This window comes from Rhinolophus sinicus, linkage group LG01 (genome assembly GCF_036562045.2).
Source record: "Rhinolophus sinicus isolate RSC01 linkage group LG01, ASM3656204v1, whole genome shotgun sequence".
NCBI lineage: Eukaryota > Metazoa > Chordata > Mammalia > Chiroptera > Rhinolophidae > Rhinolophus > Rhinolophus sinicus.
The window spans coordinates 108,318,352-108,340,590 of NC_133751.1; the positions used below are offsets into that span (position 1 = coordinate 108,318,352).

At 50.9% G+C, this 22,239-nt stretch overlaps 1 protein-coding gene across 9 annotated transcripts in view; it reads left to right on the plus strand.

The window, feature by feature from the left end:
• The window catches only part of IQSEC1 (IQ motif and Sec7 domain ArfGEF 1), a 489,184-nt gene that overhangs the window by 37,693 nt on the left and 429,252 nt on the right, over positions 1 to 22,239 (plus strand). The gene's annotated exons all lie outside the window — the stretch shown is intronic.

Genomic DNA, 22,239 nt, shown 5'->3' on the forward strand with positions numbered 1-22,239 from the left:
CTAAGATCTTGGTGTATACGTGTTGCAATTTCAGCTCTTTCCACACTTTTGCAGAGGAGCTATTTCTAAGTGTTAAAAAATAGATGGCATTGTAATTATAATCAGTTTCTTTTTTTCTCAGCTGCTATTTTAGAAAGCATGTCAGGGAGTCAGACAGGCAGGGTGCTGGTCTGCAGCTCTGGTTACAAAGTACAGTCCCCCCGACCTGGCTCACCACTGTATTCCCAGCACCTGGAACTGTGCCTGGTACAGAGCAGGCATTTCGCAGATATGTGCAGAGCAAATGAAAGGACACACAATTTTCCTAATCGCCGTGTGTGGCTGTCTGTGGCACAAACACCACTGTCTCCACTTTGCAGATGAGGGCCTTCTGGTCCAGAGGATAATGGGCCTATGTAGGGTCCTCACAGTGAGATGTAGAAGCATCTTCTGCTACTTCCCACTCTGCCAAACCCCCTCCCCAGAAATACAGAGAATGTCCAAAGAACAGCTGCAAATCCAGCTGTGTGTATGAAGGAGACTGTGGAGGAGGCAGAGATAAGGGGACCACCCCTGTCCTGTTCGTTTACCCCAGACAGTGAAGGATGGCCCTGCAGGAAGCAAACTGGTCTGTGCCATTAGACCTGTTCTTAGAACTTCTCCCCAGTCTTAAGGGACCTCAGTGTGCAGGGAGTGGGACTGCTGGCTGTCGGCCCCCAGACATCACCCAGCTGAGCTCATCTGTTTGGTCTCAGCTTCTACTGGTGTGGATGCTTCTGCGAGAGACAGAGCGACAAGTGTGGGCATGAGGCCAGCAGCCCTTCCTTCCAGCCGCCTGTAGCTGAGAACCACCCATGGGAGAAAGGCATCACTCAGAAGAGTCTGCCTGAAGCATGCTCTCAAAGAGGGTCTTATCTGGCCTGGGACAGAGGGACAGCCTGGGGCCAAGGGGCCTGCAGCATGTTCCAGGCTGGGACACCACAGCAGTCATGAGTCCCCTGCCCAAGGCTGTGTGAGGGCTGGGTGGCAGTGGGGGCCAGCTCAGGGAAGGCCCCCGGGAGGCAGGAAGGCCCCTGAGGAAGGTGATGGTGGGCCTAGTCCAGCGAGATGAAGATGAGTACATCTGTGTACCCAGGCTTGTGCTGGGAGCTCTCACCCATATTTTCACTTGCGTTCCTCACAGCCATGGGCCTAGCTCCTAGCTTACGTTCAAGACGGTTTTGAGACCTGATTTCAGGTCAGTGGAATACTTTCACATTCTCTCATCATTCCCATCACTGCACAAGTTTAGAGTTTCCTGTAAAGCCCCAACACCTGTCCAGAGATTAACCATCCTCCCCCTCCCTCCTCCTTCCTCCTCCTTCTCTCTTTTCTCCTTCCTTCCTTTCTCCCTCCCTCTTTCCCTCTTTTCTTTCATCCCTCTTACCGTCCTTTGTCCTCCCTCCCTCCCTCCTGTCTAGCTCAGTGGTTCTCAGACTTTCTTGTGCACAGGATCATCATGGGTCTGTCTTCCCAAACCCAGAACATGCTGGTCTGCAGGTAATTAAAGGAACTTTCTATGTAAGGGTCTTGTTTCCTTATCCAGTCAAGCTCTCCAATGTTTTGTTATTGTAGCATTTAATCCATTTGTATGAAAAGTAGTGGTTAATAGATATGTAGTTGGTGCTATTTTATTATTTATATTTTTTATTTTTTCCCCTCCATTAAAGAAGTCCCTCTAACATTCCTTGTAATACTAGTTTGGTGATGATGAACCCCTTTAGCTTTTTCTTGTCTGGGAAGCGCTTTATCTGTCCTTTCATTCTAAATGATAGCTTTGCTGGGTAGAGTAATCTTGGTTGTAGGTTCTTTCCATCACTTTGAGTATTTCATGCCAATCCCTCTGGCCTGCAAATTTTCTGTTGAGAAATCAGCTGATAATCTTATGTGAGCTTCCTTGTAGGTAACTAACTGCTTTTCTCTTGCTACTTTTAAGATTCTTTCTTTGTCTTTAACCTTTGGCATTTTAATTGTGACATCTCTTGGGATGGGCCAGTTTGGGTTCATCTTGTTTGGTACTCTGTGCTTCCTGGGCTTGAATATCTATTTCCTTTGCCAGGTTAGGGAAGTTTTCCATCATTATTTCTTCAAATAGGGTTTCAATTCTTTGCTCTCTCTCTCTTCTCCTTCTGGTACCCCTGTGATGTGAATGTTGTTGCAGTTGATGTTGTCCCAGAGGCCCCTCAAACTATCCTTACTTTTTAAATTCTTCTTCTGTTTTTTTTTTTTTTTTTTGCTGTTCTGATTGGTGTCTGCTACCTTATCTTCTAAATCGCTGACTCGATCCTCTGCTTCATCTAATCTGCTGTTGATTCCCTCTACCGTGTTCTTCATTTCAGTTGTTGTTCTTCATTTCTGACTGGTTCTGTTTTATATTTTCTATCTCCATTTTTATGTTTCCTACCTCTTTGTTGACATTCTTTCTGAGATCATTGAGCATCCTTATAACCAGTGTTTTGAATTCTGCATCTGGTAGGTTGCTTGTCTCCATTTTGTTTAGATATTTTTCTGGAGCTTTGTTGTGTTCTTTCATTTGGGCCATGTTTCTTTGTCTCCCCATTTTGGCTGCCTCCCTGTGTTTGTTTCTATGTATTAGGTAGAGCTGCTATGTCTCCCAGTCTTAGTAGAGTGGCCTTATGTAGTAGATGTCATGTGGGGCTCAGTGGCACAGTCTCCCTGGTCACCGTAGCTAGGTGCTTTAGGTATGTCCCTTGTGTGGGTTGTGTGTGCCCTCCTGTTGTAGTTGAGCCTTGGTTGCTGTCTGCACATCATTGAGAGGGATTGACCCTCAGGCTGATTGGTTGTGAGGACTGGCTGTGACTGCAGTGGAGGAGCTACTGACCCTGAGGAGCAGGATTCACTTCAGCAGGGCTGCTCAGTCTGTCTGCCCTTTGGGTGTGTCACTTGTGGAGATAGTTGGATGGTACTCTGGTGTTGTCTGAAGCTGGCCACCAGGTGTGTTGGTTCTGGGGCCTTTTGGGAGGGGCTTTGTTGCAGGCCAAGTTTAGCCTTCACCTGTTCCCTGCCCAGGGCCACTTGGTATGAACCACAAAGCACTCTGCAGGTGGCCGCCATCCGCACTGGGCTTGGAGGTGCCTGGAAGAGCTAAGTTGTGAACGGAGGCTGGCTGTTGCTAGTGCTGGGCTTGGGGCTGCTCAGCAAGAGGTACAGGGCATGCCGATGCCAGATGCTGCTGGTTTGGGTTTTGTGAACCTTTGAGAGACTTTAGGAAAGTCCACAGCATGAGCCAAGACAGGCTATTTGTGTGGAAAAGCCACTGGGAGCGGCTTGGGTGGGTCTGCAAGTTGGGTGGGGCAGAGTCTCAGGGAGTTAGCAGGGCAGGGCAAACGGTGTCAGCCAGGTTGATGGAGACTCAGACATGGCGCCCTCTTGTGTCTGCATGCTGGGAGTGGGGGAGGGCTCAACAAAGCAACAATGGCTTTTGCCAGCACTTCTGTCTGGGACAAAGTTGCCCCTCCAGCCCACGCCCTAAAGCCAGACTATTCAGTTCCTCCGCATATCTCCCTGGTGCCTTTGGAGCTGCTACCCTAGTGCTGGCGCTCAGAGCGAGTGAGTCAGTCAGAGAGAAAGTCCATGTGCGAGGCCTTTAAGAGGAGCACCTGGGACTGCAGCCACCCTGCTTCTCACTGAGCTACCATCTCCACTGAATTTCACCACCAGAAGTTGTAGGGACTTCTCTTCCCAGCCATGGAAACCTGGGTGGGGAGCCTGGTGTGGGGCTGGGACTCTTTGCACCTCAGGGGGACCTCCGCATATGAGATGCCCCTTCTGATTTTTAACTGCCACAGGCGGGTTGTGGGACCAGCCTGTTCCGTGTCTTCATTCCTCCTATCAGTCTTGCTATGGTTTCTTCTGTATGTCCTTAGTCTTCTCTGGTTTCAGTTTGGAGGTGTTACTCTACAGCTGCCTCTTACATGTCGAAGGTCTTGGAAGCTCTTTGTGTGAGAGAAAGGGGTCTGAATTGACCAGTGGGGTCATTGTTGAGGTACTGTCTGCCTTTTGGGTGAGCCCCTCTGGATAAAGGGATCCACCGCCCCATTTATGAAACATGGAGCCACAGGAGCTGGGTAAGAACATTCCAGGCACTCTGTCCTGAATACAGCAGATGCCATGTAACATGAACAGTGGGGAGCTTCTGGACTCACCCCAGCACCTTTCCCATCTCAGAAGTGAAGGACTGTCATGTGGGGCGGCCTGCGGGGTCTCAGCTCCCGCTCCCCACATAAGAACGCAGGACACGGTGAGGCCAAAAAGGAACACCCACAGAGCCATAGGTAAGGGAGTCATACTACTATAGTCTCGCTGGTGGCTGGGTTGGAGACACAGGAAACAGGAGCCACACGATCCGCAACCCTCACTCCACTGCTTGCTGGCTCAGCCACCATCTTCTTGCTAGCCCCCATTTTTTTTTGCTAGCGTAGCCACAGCAGTTATATTAGTGGCCAATGGCTCACTGATTACAGCTGACGGCCAACTAGCCTCAGCTGATGGCCATCCAATCACAGTTGATGGCCATTTACTACCTGAGCCAGCACCTTTCTATGTGTGGCTGAGAGCCTGGAAACTGCTTTGTGGGGCTCTGTCCCCACAAGGACCAACTGCCAAAGCACCCATCAGTCTGGAAACCAGCCCCTGAGGGAGAGACTGTGATCTCAATGGCTGGGCAAGGTGGCTCTTGGCATAGCGTGCAAGCTACAGCTGCATTATTAGAGTACATCAGAGCTGACTCACGTACTTACAGCCACTGTTACAGGAGAGAAAGGAAATTGCTCTGGAGCAGCCTGCAGCCTGATCCAGTAGCCCAGCTCAGAGGGATGCTAGGTCAGCCCAAGCCTCCAAGTTACACATGTAGGGAAATCTGTGCCTTTGTATAACAAGGTCCTAGAATTCAGCATTTTCCAAGCTCAAATATCTGTAAGAGTCAAGAAGCAAAATATTTCATAGTCAATTAAGTTTTGGAAATTCTGGGTCCATAGGGTTTCTTTACTGCGGGACTTCTCAAAGCCTTTAGGGACTTGATGGACAGTGGATAAAGCTGATGGACAGGATAGAGTTGGACTGTGTGACAGACTTTGGTCCCTTCTGACCACCTAGTGCTTGGTTTGAAGATGGGATCACATCCTATCGCACACGCCTGTACTTCTGAGCAGAAACTAGGAAATGCTGCTAATGTTGATTCTTATGGGCAAGGCCACTTGTACGTTTGTCTTAGAACTGCTTTACTAAACGACTTCAGTTCAGCCTGGTGGGAGCCCTGGTGTCTGGTATTCCAGAATTTGATGAATATGAAGGCCACCCCCATACAAATGTCAGGATTTAACAAAAATATTTGCCCATTGCCTCTGCTAGCCGCGTTCCTGCAGGCTTGGGCGCATTTTCCTGCGCCTGTCATGGAGCATGTACTACGTTCAGTTCAGCTGTGAGCGTTTCCTGGATGCTGGGCATTGGTTTACTTGACGGGGATGTCGGGATTGAAAAGTGACTGTTCCTGCCTTCAGGGTGCGCATGGCAGTCCTGTGGGAGGGAGGACATTAGGAGCTGACTGTGCCCATGCTCAGCGGCATGCTTTGTGGTCCAAACGCCTCCGTCTGGCCAAGTTTAATCCACGTGTTTGTGTGTAGCCATCCCATGGCTCAGTTTTGCCTTCAGGCCTCCAAGGGTCGTCCTGGGTAACAAGTGCTGCCTGTGGAGCCTCGCCAAAGGGCCCCAGATTCCCTGCTGGTCTGGATGCATCGGGCAGGGGTGGGCAGCCTCTAGAGACCTTGGTGTTCTAGGAGGACCCAGAACTTTCTGTTTCATGAATCCCATGGCTTTGATGCCTGAAGGGAAGAGGGGCATGAGGGGCCCCGAGACAGTGAGGACAGGGGCCTCGGAGTTTGCCACCTTGGGGCTTCCCTTCTAGCCTTCCTTGAGAGCTCAGACAGGCCAGGAGTCTGGAGCTCAGAGGGCGAGGTGAGCCCTCAAGGTCCTGGCTGCTTCTGCCCTGACTGCCTGTGCTAGGGGTGGCCATTCTCTGGTAAGCGGCCCCATCAGGCTGGTGCCGAGCTGCTGCCTTCACTTCTGAGCCAAACCATCACTGGCGGGCAACAGAGTTCCAAGAGAACTCTGCGATTTTAATGTAATGTGATGAAAGGAAATTCACAGCTTTCACCCTGCTGCTGTACACTAAGTGTACTGCCTGTCCTTTTTCTCAGCAGGGGGACTTGCAGGCAGTGGAGGGCCTCATCTGGAGAACCTGGTGTCCTCAGGTGAACACAGAAATGAGGAAAGGCTGGAGAGCTGGGTTGGCAGCCCCAAGATGGCCTCAAGGGCTCTTTGTAACGTGTCCCTCCCGTCTCTAGTGGAATTGAGGTGATGTGGTGTTGGGCTTTTTACACCTGGCTGTTTAAGGGGCCCGTGTGGGCTGCTTGGCCCCTCTGATGCCTGTCCCTAAATAAGACCAGGGCACTCCTGGGGGGCAAGGGTGGGGGCCTTGGGGATCTTTGAGATGCCCTGGGCCTCAGCCTGGGCTGGTGTATAGGTCCAGCTGGGTGGGCAGCTAAGGGGTGAGTGTCCCACGTGGACTGAACTCATTGTGGGTTTCTGTCCTTGAAGGCACTGGGAAACTGAGGCAGGAGCTCATTCTTCCTAGGAGAGGAAGACAGAGGGCACAGGATGACTTATGTCCACGATAATGGAATGCTCACCACATGCCAGGCAGTGCTCTAGGCTCTGGGAGGGACAGATGGAAGCATCTAACCCGCTGGGAGTGGCAAATGCTACGAAAGTATAAGCAGGGGACAGAGGAGGAGGCAACATCTGAGCAGGAACCTGGAGGAAGTGAGGGGTGAGCTCTGGGCATGGGAAGAGCATCCGTGGCAGAGGAATGGGGAGTGCAGAGGCCTCCTAAAAGCTGAGGTGGGAAGCCAGGCTGCAGGAATTGTGCAAGGGGAGGAGACCAGGGCTAGAGTGCAGGGTTTCTGCTCAGGGTTTCGTGTGCATGAGGCACAGAGCGATGGCAAGTGCATGGAGGAGTGACGGGCTCCTATGTGCATCTTGGAAGGACCCGGAGAGGAGCAGTGCCTGTCCCAGTGGCTCCTGAGGCCGGGTCAGTACCTGGTTTTCCAGATGGAGGTGCAGAAACGTCAGCTCGTTGCTCAGGCCACACCGTATGAGCAGGGCTGACGCTCGCCTGCCCGATCGCAAACCATGGCTGTTCTGTCCGCAGCCGGACGCTCAGCTCTACAGTGCCCCAGATGTGCCAGGTGGGAGCCACAGGGCTGAAGCTTCGCATCCCCAGGAGTGTGACTGAGGAGGCGCATGAGGCCCCGCTAAGCTGTGACCAGGCTACCTCCTGCTCTCGGGGCCCCTGTTGAGCTGCTGGTCTCCTCTTAAAAGCTGAGCTGGGGTTAGAAGCATCAGCTCTGACACCAGGGTGCGGGGGGTTTATTGGATCTAATTTCCACAGAACACCTTTCCCTCAGGGCAGGTACAACCCCATCTTACAGCCGGGGCACCGACCCAGAGCTAAGCAACTGCCATGTGCACACATCTCCAAGGGCAGGGCTGGGACCCAGGTGCGACTCTGCTCGGGAAATCTCTGCTTGGCCATTGACTTCTGTCTTGTAGCCTTAGAGCCATTTGGCCCCAGGAAACGTGACTGTGATGTCCAGCGTGGCGGCCAGGCAGTGGGCCAGGCCCTGGGGCCATTCCAGAGCATCCCCTAATGTTCAGCTTCCGCACTCGATGGTTTTGTCCTTTGAGTGCACTCGCTCAGAGAGGATCAGTGGCAGAGGACTGAGGGGTGATCCCAGATTGTTGGAGGAAAGACTCGGAACTGGGCATGTTTTACGTTTGCTCTGTGTCCCGACTGTGTGGGGACGGGCAGTGGTGCTCGGTGCTCTGCAGGTGACGGGCTCAGGCCAGGGCCAGGGGAGGCACGGGAGGCTGGCACAGTCCTCTGGGGCTGTCGCTGCCAGCCCAGCTACTGTCCTGGGACACCTTGACTCAGGGCAGTGCCGCCCCCACAGGAACAAGTCTTTTATAGTTTTAAATTTTTGTCAGCAGATAAAAAATTTTCATAACGAAACCTGTATGGGAGCAGGATGTATAGTCAGAGAAAAGCAGAGAGGCAGCCCCACCTTGTGACCTGGCGTCTAGGAGAGGGGAGCACCATGGAGCATCCCTCCCCATTAGGACACTCCGAGCTGGGCAGGAGTATCAGGTGAGGGCAGGAGTTAAGGCAGCCTCTGGGCAAGCCAGGGCCCTTGGCCTCAGACAAGCAGAGCAGCCCTCAGAACCTGGTGGGGGGCATTGTAGCTTTCACAAGATCAGCCGTCTCCAGAGGCCCCCAAATACTCTAGGTCCAGTCAGCAGGGGTAGTGGTCAGCATGGGAGGTGTCCAGTCAAGGCCAGAGGCCCCAGGGGCAAAGACACAGCCCAGGGGCTGATGGCAACAACACCACACTGTACCCCAACCCCAGTCTAGGCCCTACATGGAGTTGGCACTGTCACAGTTCCCCTCTCTGCGGGGACAACAGGCAGAGGGAGCAGCTGTTCTCTCCTTGAGAAGGTTGGGTGGGTGGGTGGCTGGGTGTCCGCTCTGTGAGAGAGGGTTCTGGGATTTGGAATTGTCTGAAGAAGGGGCGAGGGCCTTTGTAAGGTAATGAGCCTCCCATCACTAGAGTGGGCTGCACGTCCACTGTGCAGAGTGGGTGTGGAGTGGAAGCTTGGAGAGGGTTTGCTTGGGAGTCAGGAGGCCTTGCTCGACTGCACCTCTCCTCCACTTTCTCCACCAAGCTCCTCTCAGGAGGCCATGTGTTGTGGTCATTCACAGTGTGGGTCTGAAGCCAGACGGCCACCAACCAGGTTTCGTTAGGAAGCCGATCCCATCACCACCAACCACTCATTACCCCCATTTGTCAGATGGGTTCCTCATCTGGCAAATGGGGGTAAGTGTGGGACACATCTCATAGGGTTGATGTGAGAGTGGAGTGAGTGAATATGCACAAGGCACTAGCTTGCATCTTTTCTGAAAACGCTTAGGTTGCCCAGGTGATATGAGGTGGGAGGGCAACTTTGTGGCGCCCGTAGTTTACCTGGAACCGTCGTTTTCCCACAGATGGAAGCAGAGTGGAGACTCTTGGCAGAGGGCCTACCCCTGGAAGTGCTGACTGAGCGGGCAGGGTGGCCTGTCTCATTTCCAAAACTCTGTCAGAGAGGTTTCCAGTCCAGCATGGCCAGGCTGTGAGGGACACAACCCTGGGGACCTGGGGGGCCCAAGACTTTGAGGCACTTTGCTATGTGTCTGGATCTGATCTGCTGAACTGCCCTGTGGAAAGGGCCTGGTCTCCCACCTCTCAGCTGGGAGCTTGCGGAGTGGTCTCTTGCCCTTGAGCTGTTCTGCATCAGGAGCGATGGGAACAGCAGTTAGCAAATACCAGCTGTGCTTTCCAGACCCACACTGGCCTGGCGGGGTGCCAGGGCTGATGTCCACGCTTACGCCACCATCGCGGGGCCCTTGGGGTGAGACCCATTTGCTTACATTTCAGGAAACAAAGGCATAAAGAAGTTGCATCTCTTGCTGAGTGTCCCCATCTGGAAGGCGGCAGCGCCCGGATGAGAACCAGGCTTTTCCGCCTGCAGAAGCCCTGCTCTCGCTGCCCTGGCCTGCTTGCATAGACGGGCCGGGCACCAGGAGGAGCGAGGGGCAGCAAGGGACAGGAGTTAAGGACCCAACTCACCCGAGCTGCCCCGGGGTGTGCACTCACCCCTCCTCCCTCCTGTCTTCCTCCAAGTCTTCCTGCCTCGTCCTTCAAACGACAAGCTCTGTGCTTGAAGCCCGTGGTGGCTGTAACGTAAGACACTTCGCAGGTGTAAGAATCACCCCAATACATTTAAAAAATAATAAATTAAAAACAAACAAACAAAAAAAAGAATCACCTGCTTGGCATTGATCACTCCGTAAGAATCTCGCTCCTCACTGCCCGGCTGCCTGGGTGCACAGGCAGAGCGACCAAGTAGATCCGAAGCCTTGGGTGAGGGGCTGCCTCGTGTCAGCAGACCCCACCCACCTCCCTTCTCAGAAGGGCAGTTTTGGACAGAATCCCCTATTCTGCTGTAATCTTTTCACATCCCACCTAGTTCAGGACCAGCCCCCATCAGCCCACCATCAACCCCTCATGATCAACTTGGATTGTTGGGAGACACTGGTGAGATAGGCCCAGCAATGGGGGTGTCTACCCAGAGGGTCCTCCTGGGCCACCTCATCCAGGAATTTTGTTGTTGGGGGTGGTGTGGGGTGCACAGACCCCACCCATGAGCAGGGATGTTTCTGGATGGATCTGGGCTCTTCCCACCTCTGAGGGCACGGAGGTGGGTGCCCACAGGTCCTCAATGACCAGCCCCCATAGATGGAGTGGGTCATGTAACTCTGCTGCCAGCTGGGAAGGGTGTGCCACTTTCTCAGACCCCAGCAGAATGCGGGAGCCGACAGTGCCTCGCTGGAGAGCTGGGTGGGGGCTGAAGTGCCAGCTAGCCACCTCCAGGCCACCTCTGTGTGAGGGAGACCTGGCGGCCCAGCCTCCGTCTCAGCCTTCTCTGGGTCTGGGACCTCGCGGAGGAGCCCAATGGATCTTCTCCCTTAGAGAAAAGCAAATGCGCACACAAAGCCAGCACACCTCATCGGACTCCCAGAGCCTGGCCCTAGGCCTGTGGGCTCGGAGCCCTCAGTCCACACATGGAGCCCCCCTTACTCCCATCTCTCTCAGCGCCTAGACAATAATGGACATCTCGTAGCTGACTGTTGGTAAATTCAGACTACGTTTCAAAAAACCACCGTGTGCAATGGTCATGGAAAAAAGAGATTTATTAGCTTTCATGGGGTGAGAAACCGCAAGGACCGGGATAATAGGATACGTTTCTCATTAGTTGTAAGAACTGGGAAAGAGTTAAGGAACACTAACGTTTTCTGTGTTTACTCAAGCACAACAAGGGTTGTGAGGTACAGGGCAGGGAGAGGGAAGAAAGTCGGCTTCACATGTGCGACGTGGGAATTACGTACCCACTGGACAGTGTCTCTGGATCCCTGTCCTCAGGGACGATGTTACCTGCCTAGGAACCAGCCCCGTGAGGGATGGTTTGGGGGGTGCTGCAGTGATCCCTCTTGCCCAGCTGCAAGAACGTATCACTCAGCAGCAACAGGGCAAGGTCATGTGGAGAGGGCAGCGCATTTAGAAAATTCAGTGTGCCACCAGGAAGGGGCGACTAGGATGGGCTCACGGAGGGAGGGGAAGCCTGCAGGCTTCTTCTTGGAGCTGCGTCACTATTTCAGCTGTGGTCTCGGGTCCTGTCTCATAGCGCTGCTGCCCTGGTCCCCGGGTGGGCAGGGAGGGAATGCCTGAGAAGCATGAAGCACATCGGGGGCAGGAGGGCAAGGACGGTTCCTCGGCCCACAATCGGGTGCCCATACCCTGGCCTGGGCATGTGGCCCCTTGGAGCCCACAGCCCTTTGGGACGGTGAGGGCGGCTGCAGGACAGTCTCAGAGAAGGGATGTGTAAGGGGTGTCCCCAGGCTGAGAAGGTGTGGCCAAAGCAGGCTGGGGAATGGGGGTGGCCCATGAGGCTCTGGAGGGGGTCTGAGAGACTGAGCTGGGATCGTCCCAGGGCACTGAGAAAAAGGGACAAGCCAGGGGACAGCACGAGCAAAGGCACAGAGCCTGATGGCACCTGGCATGGAGGGAATAGTACTCTGCCTGTGTGTGTGGTTGGGGGGGCATGGTGTCTGTGGCTGGGAGGGAAGGTGGGCTCCATCCTGAAGGGTGGGGGGGACCTCGATTCTGTTCTGCTGGGAGTGGGCTTGTCCCAGAGACGTCTTTCCTGAGGAGAGACGTAACAGCCTGTTTATGGAAAGACCACATGCAAGCATGGATACACAGACAGACACGAGGACACACATGGGCACACAGACACAATCTATGCCAGTTTTGAAGGATTAAGGGAAGACAAATCCACTATTCAAGAGCTAAAGGAAGCTTGTGTTTTTAAAAAATTCCATTCAGATCCCAGAAGTAAGGTTCAGAGAGTGTCTGTTTCAGTGTCAGTAATAATAACAGCAGACACTTAAACAGTGACCCACTGCCAGCTGTTCTGAACACTCTGCTCAGTTTCCCTCATTTAACCCTTCCAGTTGCTAGGTACTAGAATCACTCCCATTTTACAGAATCGGCACAAAGAGGTCAAGTATCCTGCCTAAGGCCACATAGCTCATAAGCTCTGGAGCTGGGATTTGAACTCACGGGCTGTGCCCCAGAGCGCACGCTCTTCTCTGGGGAAGTTGAGTGACTCTTGGCTTTGTTACTCAGGGAAAGGACAGGATTCTTGAAAACAAGAGCTGGAAGATAAGATTGCAGGCGACTCAGGGCAGGGAGAATGAATGAGAGGCCGTGAAGACAGTGAGGCAAACAGGGAAGGAAGGACAGGAAGCTTGGGGACTGGTGGAGATGGAGCAGGTGAAAGGCTGGGCAATTAGGGACACAGCCCAGGAGACTGGGCTCTGGACTAGCCCAGCAGGAGCCTTCTGGCAGGGTCACGTCACCTGCAGAACAGCCCTGGCCCTGAAGGTAGGTCCCTGGGTAGAGGAGCCCCCAGCTAGCCTGGTAGGATCTGAATCCTGGTCACCTCAATGGGAGCCCTTGTAAAGGGCAGGGTCTGCAAGGGACCTGCAGGGCACACAGTCGGGGCCACATCCACGAGGTGTTCTTTCTCTCCAGACCAGAGAGCTGAGTGCTTGAACAGGCAGCTCTGGGCAGTGGGAGAGTACAGTGGGCCAGAGTTTGGCCTCTGAGGTTCTAGTGGGCAGGCTTAGGTTCTCACCTCACTGCTCTGTGACCTAGGGCAAGTTACTTAACCTCTCTGGGTCTTAGTTTCCCCATCAGCACGAGGGGTATGATAGTGGTTCCATCTTGTGGGATTGAAGTAGGAGGGCTCAGGAAGTATGAGCAGGTACCTTGGGCAAGTCCATGGGGTCAGCTAAGTAAGGGGTCGGCCAAGTTAGGGGCCTGACATCCAAAACAGGTCTCTGGAGATCAGTGAGGTGGCAAGGCCTTGAAACTCTCCTTTAGGGTAGAGGCCTAGAAGGTAGTTTCTCAGTGTGTTTAGAACCCTTGCAGTCAGGTTACTGTGGTAGTTTTGGGGTGCAGGTCTCCAGGCCCCATTGAAGACCTGAGGGGATAGTACTCTGCCTGGTCTCTAAGAGACGCGGCCCTGAAATCTGCGTTGCTGATGCTCAGCCCAGGGACACTGACGTTTTTATTGTGGTAAAATGCACATCACAAAAAAGACCCCTTTAATCAAAGTGTTCAGTGGCGTCAGGTGTTTACATTGTGTGGAATTATCACTACCATCTATCTCAGAACTTTTTAAAAAGATTTTTAAAAAAAGTATAGCTAACATACAATATTATATTAGTTTTAGGGGCACACCATAGATATTCAACATTTATATCCCCAAAGAAGTGATCACCATGTAGCATCCCGTGGAGATGTGGACATCGCTGCTCTGCCTTTTCCCACAGCGGGGTCACGTCGGGCACAGGCATGGTGTCATGACAAAACCTGTATTGTTTTTGTCATAAGTCACTTCCCTTTGACTGCCACTTTATGGTACAGTTAGGGCACTGTATTGGTGTTTAAAGGTTATTCGCTGGGTATGCTTTACCATCTGTGAGTTTCATTTCAGGATATTAAAAGGAGGGTCACAGCAAAACCTGCTGTAGTAAATGGATTGGTCTGATTGTGCCAAGATCCCCGACCAAGCTCCTCAGTCCTACCACTGTTCCATTGTCAAGAGGGGAAACTGAGGCCCCGGGAGGCTGACAAAATGGGCCAGGAGCCCAGCTAGCCGGGTGGAAAAGCTCGCATCTGAGAAAAGTGACGCTGGGTGCTTCCCACCATCTGCTCTACCTGCTTGCTGTGCCATCCTCTCTGTTCAGGGGGAGTCCAGCTGCCCTACCATTCTGGGTGTCCCTGTCCACTCCCCCTCCCCACGACCTCACCTCCGCTGGTGGGAGGCTGCCTCTGGCAAGGCAGGAATGAGACTAGTAACCCAAGGTGAGGTCCCCTCACTCCTGAGGAATGCAGAAAGGCGGTGGGGAGAGGCAAGGTGGGGCGGTCTCTGGGCAGGGTGCTTCTGGGCCCTTCGCGGTATGGGCCCAGGCAGGGAGGACATGTGGCACATCTGATGGCGAATGTCCAGGAGGATGGGCTGGAGTTGGGAGCAGAGACCACAGACAGGCTCATTGTCCACACAGATGTGGAGAATACATCAAGAACCACCCGCTGATGGGTGAGCAAATCTGCCCGTGCTTCTGACCCCTCACAGGGCGGTATGTCGGCCCTGATGTGCTTCAGGGCGAAGGGTTCAATCCCCTCAGCCTAGGTGAGGTTGGGGCATGTGTGGCTGGCCAGGGTCAAGTGCAGGATGTGGCCCCTGCTGCTGGTCCTGTGCTCTGTGCAATGATCTGATCATTACTGACTCCTGTTGGGTGCCAGCCGTACCTCCCACCATCCTTGGTATCAGGAGCAATAGAAGTTTTAGGGAAGAATGAATGAATGAATAAATGAATGAATGAATGAATGAACGAACGAACTTGAGTGTCCCTGCCAGCTCAAATCTCTCCTCTTTGGTGAAGCCTCTGCTGGCCTCTCGAGTGGGTCGTGTCATTTCCCATAGCTTTTTTGTCTTGTGTCATCCAATCATGTGATGTGTGTAACCAACCTAGGCTGCCTTTGTGGAGACACTTGGCAAGTTGCACTTTTACAGGTAAATATAAAGCTTCAGACGTGGGTCCAGAAAAACCAACAGCCTTCATGTAGCCTGGGAGAGACAGGTGTGACGGGCCAGAAGTAGAGTTACAGGAGGGCAAGTTGTTGGATAGCTATGGCAGCCAGGAGGCCTGCTGCTGCATCAGGCAGCATTAATAGAGGTAATGTGTGGAGGACTGAGGAGGTGATGGCCCCGCCCTGCTGGAGGTGGCAGGTCTAGAACCCCAGTCTAATAACATCAGGATTATCTTTGCACAGTAATTTATAGTTTGTAAAAACATTCATATTCATTATTGCGTATGATAGTGACAACGAAGTAGGCATTATTTCATTTTACATAAAATAATAATGGATATATACGAGGTCTGACAATTAAGTTCATGAACATGTTGCAACGATGTTGTCAACCTTTTTTGATATCAGAGGGATTACTCATTATGAATTTGTACCAACTAGACAAAGAGTTAACCAAGTTTACTATGTGGAAGTGCTGAAAAGGCTGCATGAAAAAGTTAGATGATCTGAACTTTTCACCAACAATTCATGGCTCTTGCATCACGACAACGCACCAGCTCACACAGCACTGTCTGTGGGGGAGTTTTTATCCAGTAAACAAATAACTGTATTGGAACACCCTCCCTACTCAGCTGATCTGGCCTCCAATGACTTCTTTCTTTACTCAAAGATAAAGGAAACATTGAAAGGAAGACATTTTGATGACATTCAGGACATCAAGGGTAATACGATGACAGCTCTGATGGCCATTCCAGAAAGAGTTCCAAAATTGCTTTGAAGGGTGGACTAGGCTCTGGCGTCTGTGCATAGCTTCCCAAGGGGAGTACTTCGAAGGTGACAGTGGTGATATTCAGCAATGAGGTATGGAGCACTTTTTCTAGGATGAGTTCGCAAACTTAATTGTCAGACTTTGTATATACACACATACCTTATTATGCATCAGGGATTGTTCTGTGTATTTTACACATATTAACTCAAACTTAAAACTTCAAAGCAACCCCATGAAATAAGTACTATTCTCACTCTCGTTTGACATATGAAGAAACTGAGTCATGGAGAGGTCGGGTCTCTTGCCTGAGGTCACACAGCTGTGGAGTGGTGAATCTGAGCAGAGCTCAGAGGCAGTGGCTGAGCTGGCCTGAGTGAGACTCTCAGAGAACTGACCTTGCAGTTGAGAGCGGTGCCATGCAGAGAAGCCATGGATGGGCCTGGGGATAAGGCTTCTAGCAAAGAGAACAGGATGTGCCGAGTCCTGGGGCCAAGAACAAGCTTGGTGAGTTTGAGGAAAGGATGAATAAATAATGTAGCCCCCTGCCAGCTCTCCTCTTTGGTGAAGCCCTCGCTGACCTTCAGCTATTTCCCCGTGTCCCCTGCACTGGTCTGTAATTCACTCACACGACGGCCAGTCCTGGACAGCCTGTGACAGCTTAGTCCTGCTGCGTCAGTCCTCACTGCTGAATGAATTGTCACACCGGAGGGCGTGAACATGTCGAGGGGTGGGTGGGGCAGCTGCCTCAGTATCCCCATGGTGGCAGCGCCAGGTCCCTTGTGCGCTCAGTAAGCATTCGAGGCTGAACACCTGTGTGCATTGTCACTAGTAGGAACCATAGTTAACGTTCATGGTGTGGGCAGATTGTGCCAGCTGCTGTGACCACATGTGCTATGCACACATCACACATCGCACGACTGTGGTGTAACATCATGACGCTGCAAGCTTGGCAAAACACAACAATATTCTAGCCTTCCTATTTGGCAAGTAATTTATCTAAGGACTGTTTAGGGCAAAGGGGGGATTTGAACCCAGGCAGTCCAGAACTGGGTACATGGTGTGCTGTGCTGGGCTGACTATGTGAGAGTGTATGTATGTGAGTGTGCATGTACACAGGTGGTGCCAACTAATATCACAGGTTCATTGATTTATTTTATAACCTGTACCGTGTACCTGCCTCGTGTCAAGCACGAGGCTGGGCTCTAGTGGTAAAACACAGACAATCTTGGGGGCAGTTCTCAGACCAATCAGAAATTGTTGTAAGTGCCAAAAGGAGAAAACTGAGTGATATGAGAGGGACGGAATTTAGACTGCGCAGCATGGAAGGCCTGCCTGAGGAAGTGCCATTTACACTGGAGGCTAAAGAAAGGGAAGGAGGCTGCCAGGGGCTGGGTGGAGGGAACGCTGTTCCAGGCAGAGGAATGGCATACATACGTGAGGCCCCAAGGTGAGCATAGTTTTCTTGTTTGGAGAGCTAAGAGGTCAGTGAGGCTGGAGCACGTGGGCAGGGCCCAAATCATAACAAAACCTAACACAATCATATGTAGTGATTACTCTCCATATCATTCATTTACAGGAAAATGCTTCTGGTAAAATACTTTGTCTTTGGTATATTAAACACAAACATGTAGGGATATCTCTGTAGGGTTATTAGATCCCCAGGATCAAAAGATACTGTGATGACGATAAAACTAATTGGCCAGAAGAAACGTCTATTTAGTCAGGGGATAAAAGGGACATTAATGCCCCACTGCAGGAATACAAATGCTGGTGGTCATAAAATGCATTCACTTCTTTGGAGAGGTGCTAACACAAGGTCATAGGTGTGGACCGTTGTCGTGTCCAGCCCAACACAAGCAGTGAGCGAACGAGAAGGGGCAGCGAAGGGTTAAGAAAGTAAGAAACAGAAATCAAGAAAGTTATAAAACAGGGGCCAAGGGTCTCACAGCCTCAAAGGACTGAGAGCCCCAAATCAGGCCACCTTGTGGCTTTTATTGATGCACACACAAGAAAGCAACATTGTTTTCTCCAAGGTCTGTGAATTTCACACATTATACTAAGAAATTGATTTGAACTAATTACTCTTGCCTGCAAGCAGCTGAACCAGTCAGTTTCAGGATGTACCTCCCCAAGAGAAAACCTTTATGCTGAAACTTACTGAAATGGATAGACTGAGAACTGATGTTATTACACCATTGAATCTCTTCCCCAGCAGGTTGTGGGAAGGAATGCAGCCACAAAGGCAGAAGCTCTCCTTAACCAGGGAAGGTGGGGGTCTATGCCCACCTCTGTCAACCCCGTGGGTTCTCCTGCTGGTTCCCACTTGGCTGGGCCTGGCTTGAGTATGTCCCCCTCCATGGGGAATCTTACTCGTTATTGGCTGATCAGCCATTCTCCTGGGCCAAACAGGGAGGCATAAGGTGTAAGCACAAAGGTGAAGCAAAGTCCCTGAAAGGATTAGTCTCACAGACTCTCCTTTCTTTAGAGGCAGGTACGAGGGGACAGACGGGTTGGCTGCTGTGTGACAACATCTCCCCCTTTTTGTTTTTGAAATATTAAGAACACAGACCCTGCAGATTTTTCATTCAATGCCCGTTGGAGGGCTGTTTGTCCACTTCTGAGGACTAAACAAAGTAAACATAAAACAATAAACAGAATAGCAATAGCACCAACAAACCTTCCACCCAAAGTCTTTATCCAATTGACAGGGTTTAAAGAAGAAAGTCCTTCTGCAGCTGCAGAAAAGTGTCTCCTCTCCAGGGAGGGGTTGAAGCTTGGCGTTAGACATTTGATCAACTTCTTGTTGTAGTTGTAAAATGTCCACAGTGAGATTGGGCATGTGTCCCAGGAGATGGGCTCGTACCTCAGACCAAGGGGTACGAGTTTGATTATAAGAGAAAGGGGTTACACAATAGGTAGATATATTCCAGTCATATTTTAAAGTAATCACAGTACGGAGATTTTCCAACTGATCACCAAGAAATACAACAGTGGTTTCTAAATCAGCTAATCTACCATTAATTTCCTGATCTATCTTAACTTGTTGATTCCAAGATTCACTAGCATTTTCATGCCATTTTTGTACAAATTCAGTGGTCTGTGCTGTTTGGTGTAGAGCTACTCCAGAAACGGCAGCTACAGTGGCTATAGCAATTATTCCCATAATAGCAGCAATTAAAAGTCCAGTAAATCTTTTGGTTCTTCCCGTGGTTAAGTGTCAGGCTGGTCTTCGGTGTGTTGTTCATGGTATGGTTTAATACACCGACTGGGCACCCACAAAGGACGTTCTTCCGGTCCTGGAGAAACACAAGCACAACCTCACCCCCATGTTAACAAGGTTCTTAACCGCCATTGATTAGTTAGAATATCTTTCCACCAAATGGGCACATTCTCCAAAGCTTTAGGACTATGGAGATTGTTAAAATGTCTTTCTGCAGCTGTGCGCCCAAGGTTTGGTTCTGTACTAGAGCCAGAAGAATTAAAAAAATTTAAAGTAAACATGGCTTTAGATCGCTGTACTTGCGGAGGATCCTTGCTGTCTCGAGCTGCTCCTGGAGGAACTTAAAACAATCAGCTAAAATCTCTGTAGATGATGCAGCACAGAGAATGTCATCCATATAGTGAATGATGTAACAATTGGGAAATTTTTCTCTAACTGGCAAAATAGCTCAAGCTACAAAAAAACTGGCAAATTGTGGGGCTATTAAGCATTCCCTGTGGAAGAACTTTCCATTGATATATTTCGATAGGTTCTTTGTTATTTATAGAAGGTATTGAAAATGAAAATCTAGGGCAGTCTTGAGGATGTAAGGGGATAGTATAAACACAATCTTGTAAGTGTATTACTACTAATGGCCAATTTTTAGGAATCATGGAAGGTTGTGGGAGTCCAGGTTGTAAAGGACCCATAGGTCCAATTAGAGCATTAATAGCTTGCAAATCAGTGAGCATTTGCCATTTTCCTGCATTTTTCTTTATTACAAACACTGGTGAATTCCATGAACTAGTTGAGGGTTCTATATGGTCTTGTTCTAGTTGGATCTGTACTAATTCTGTCAAAGCCTCGAATTTTTCTTTTGAGAGGGGCCAGACAGGTTTTTGCCAACACATTCCAATCTGTAGGAATCAGCCGATTGCCATCAGCAATGCCTCTAAGAAGGCCTATAGTATAAGGTGAAGTAGGTCCAAATTGAAAAACTGCCTGTTTTAATTCTTTGAGTAATTTAAAAGAAAAAAGGCTTGTGAACTGCCTCATGAATCCCATCGGGGTGTTCTGCAGTAAGGGCTTCGCGGTCCCTAATGACTACAGGGAAGGCCAAGGCATCCACATCCCCTTCCACCCTGGCCTGGCGTATGCCGCGCTCTGTGGCTGATAATGAAGAGCGAGTGCCCTTCCTCAGCGTGGGAGGGACACTTTTGCAGAGAAAAGGATTGTTACTTCTTATTACTGATCTTGAAGGCCCACATGCCTGCTCTGTAAAGGAAGGCAGTGGTGAAGGTAAATGAGACAAGCGAGTGGGAGGGGACAAGTCCTTTAAACAGTCTCCCAAGTTTGGATATAATGATTTTGAGGATACCGTTGGCGTTGTCTCAGACTCTTTGTCTTCATCTTCTTCCTCCCTTTCCCCCATCTGGTCTTCTATCTCTCCCTCCGTCTCCTACTCCGAGTCAGTCTGAAGAGGTTCCAAAACTAAACGAACTAGTTCCCATGTTTCCCAGATTGAACCGGGCAAAGAGACCCCATTGGAATGTAACGTACGGAGGTCTCGACTTCTTCCCATTGATCTAAATCAAATGTTCCAAGGCCTGGAAACCAGGAACAATGAGTTTCAATCACCTTGAGAAGTTCCTCTACTTTCTTTTCTGAAGTTTTATGTTTTCCCTCGTTAAGAAGTTGTTTAAGCAGGCAAATATAAGGTCTATATTTACTCTCAGCATTGCCCATGTTAGTAAAAGAAAAGAGAAAAGAGAAGACCTTTCACTTCAAGTTCACTCTGATGCTCATCTGGCCGTGTCCCTCACCGGACTTTAGGGTCGGTCTTGGCTAAGGTGCACTTGTATAAACCCCGGGCCTGGTTAATGCCGTCAGGCGCTAGGTCACCGTTTTGCCTTATGACCCAGACCACAGAACTGCAGAGTACAGCCCACATAAGCTCCATAGCTGAGGCTGTGGAACTAAGATCAATCACTCACACAATCACACTCTCACATACAAAAGTGTTTAGTAAGGTTTTATCCAATTCCCCCTTTCCTTGGTTAAATTATCTGGGACCTTCCCTACCTCCTTCCCAGGTAGTTGTCACGCGATGCTTACCCAGAGCCCTCACCATTGCTCCACCGGTTAATTTCGACTCATAGTTGTCCTTCCCTCCTCAAGCCCCACTAATGAGTCCCAAAATCGGGTGCCCCAGAATCGTGCCCCAGAATTAAGCCCCAGAATCGTGTCCAGCGCAACACAGGCAGTCAGCAAACGAGAAGGGGCAGCGAAGGGTTAAGAAGCTAAGAAACAGAAAACAAGAAAGTTATGAAATGGGCCAAGGGTCTCACAGCCGCAAAGGACTGAGAGCCCCAAATCGGCCCCCTTGTGGCTTTTACTGATGCACACACAAGAAAGCAACATTGTTTTCTCCAAGGTCTGTGAATTTCACACATTATACTAAGAAACTGATATGAACTAATTACTCTTGCCTGCAAGCAGCTGAACCAGTCAGTTTCAGGATGTACCTCCCAAAGGGACAAAAGCTTTATGCTGAAACTTACTGAAATGGATAGACTGAGAACTGATGTTATTACACCATTGAATCTCTTTCCCAGCAGGTTGTGGGAAGGAATGCAGCCACAAAAGCAGAAGCTCTCCTTAATCGGGGAAGGTGGGGGTCTATACCCACCTCTGTCAACCCCGTGGGTTCTCCTGCTGGTCCCCACTCGGCTGGGCCTGGCTTGAGTATGTCCCCCTCCATGGGGAATCTTACTCGTCATTGGCTGACCAGCCATCCTCTGGGGCCAAACAGGGAGACATCAGGTGTAAGCACAAAGGTGAAGCAAAGTCCCTGAAAGGATTAGTCTCACAGACTCTCCTTTCTTTAGGGGCAGGTACGAGGGGACAGACGGGTAGGCTGCTGCGTGACAACAGACCGTGGGTAGGAAAACCTCCATTTCCCTGGGAACCAGATAAATGCCCCCTCTGTCGCTGGCGGCATCACTTATGGTGAAGTGTCTCCTGGTGGGTGAACTGAGTGTGGACAGGCTGCGGCTCTAAGTGGGCCCAAGCTCTGGCTGGGCTGAGCACAGTGGTCCTGTGCTGGCTGCTTCCCTGGTGGCGGCCTGGACGCTCTGCTGCTGACAGAATTATTCCAAGAGGTGTTGGAATTGTGGGGCATGAAGCTTTGAAGCCAGGGTAGCTCCCACACCTGCCTGATGTATGTCTCCTACCTGCATCAGGTGGCGGGGCTGCTGCCACAGGGAGGAACTCGTGAAAATACTCTGCCAGCAAGCTGTGTCCTCGTCAGTGGACGGTTGCCTGAGGTACAATAGTTGTGTGAATCTGAGCGTGGACTTGAGCCCCAGAACACACTCTGGCTATCACTGCAGAAGTCGGGTGTGACATTTGCAGAG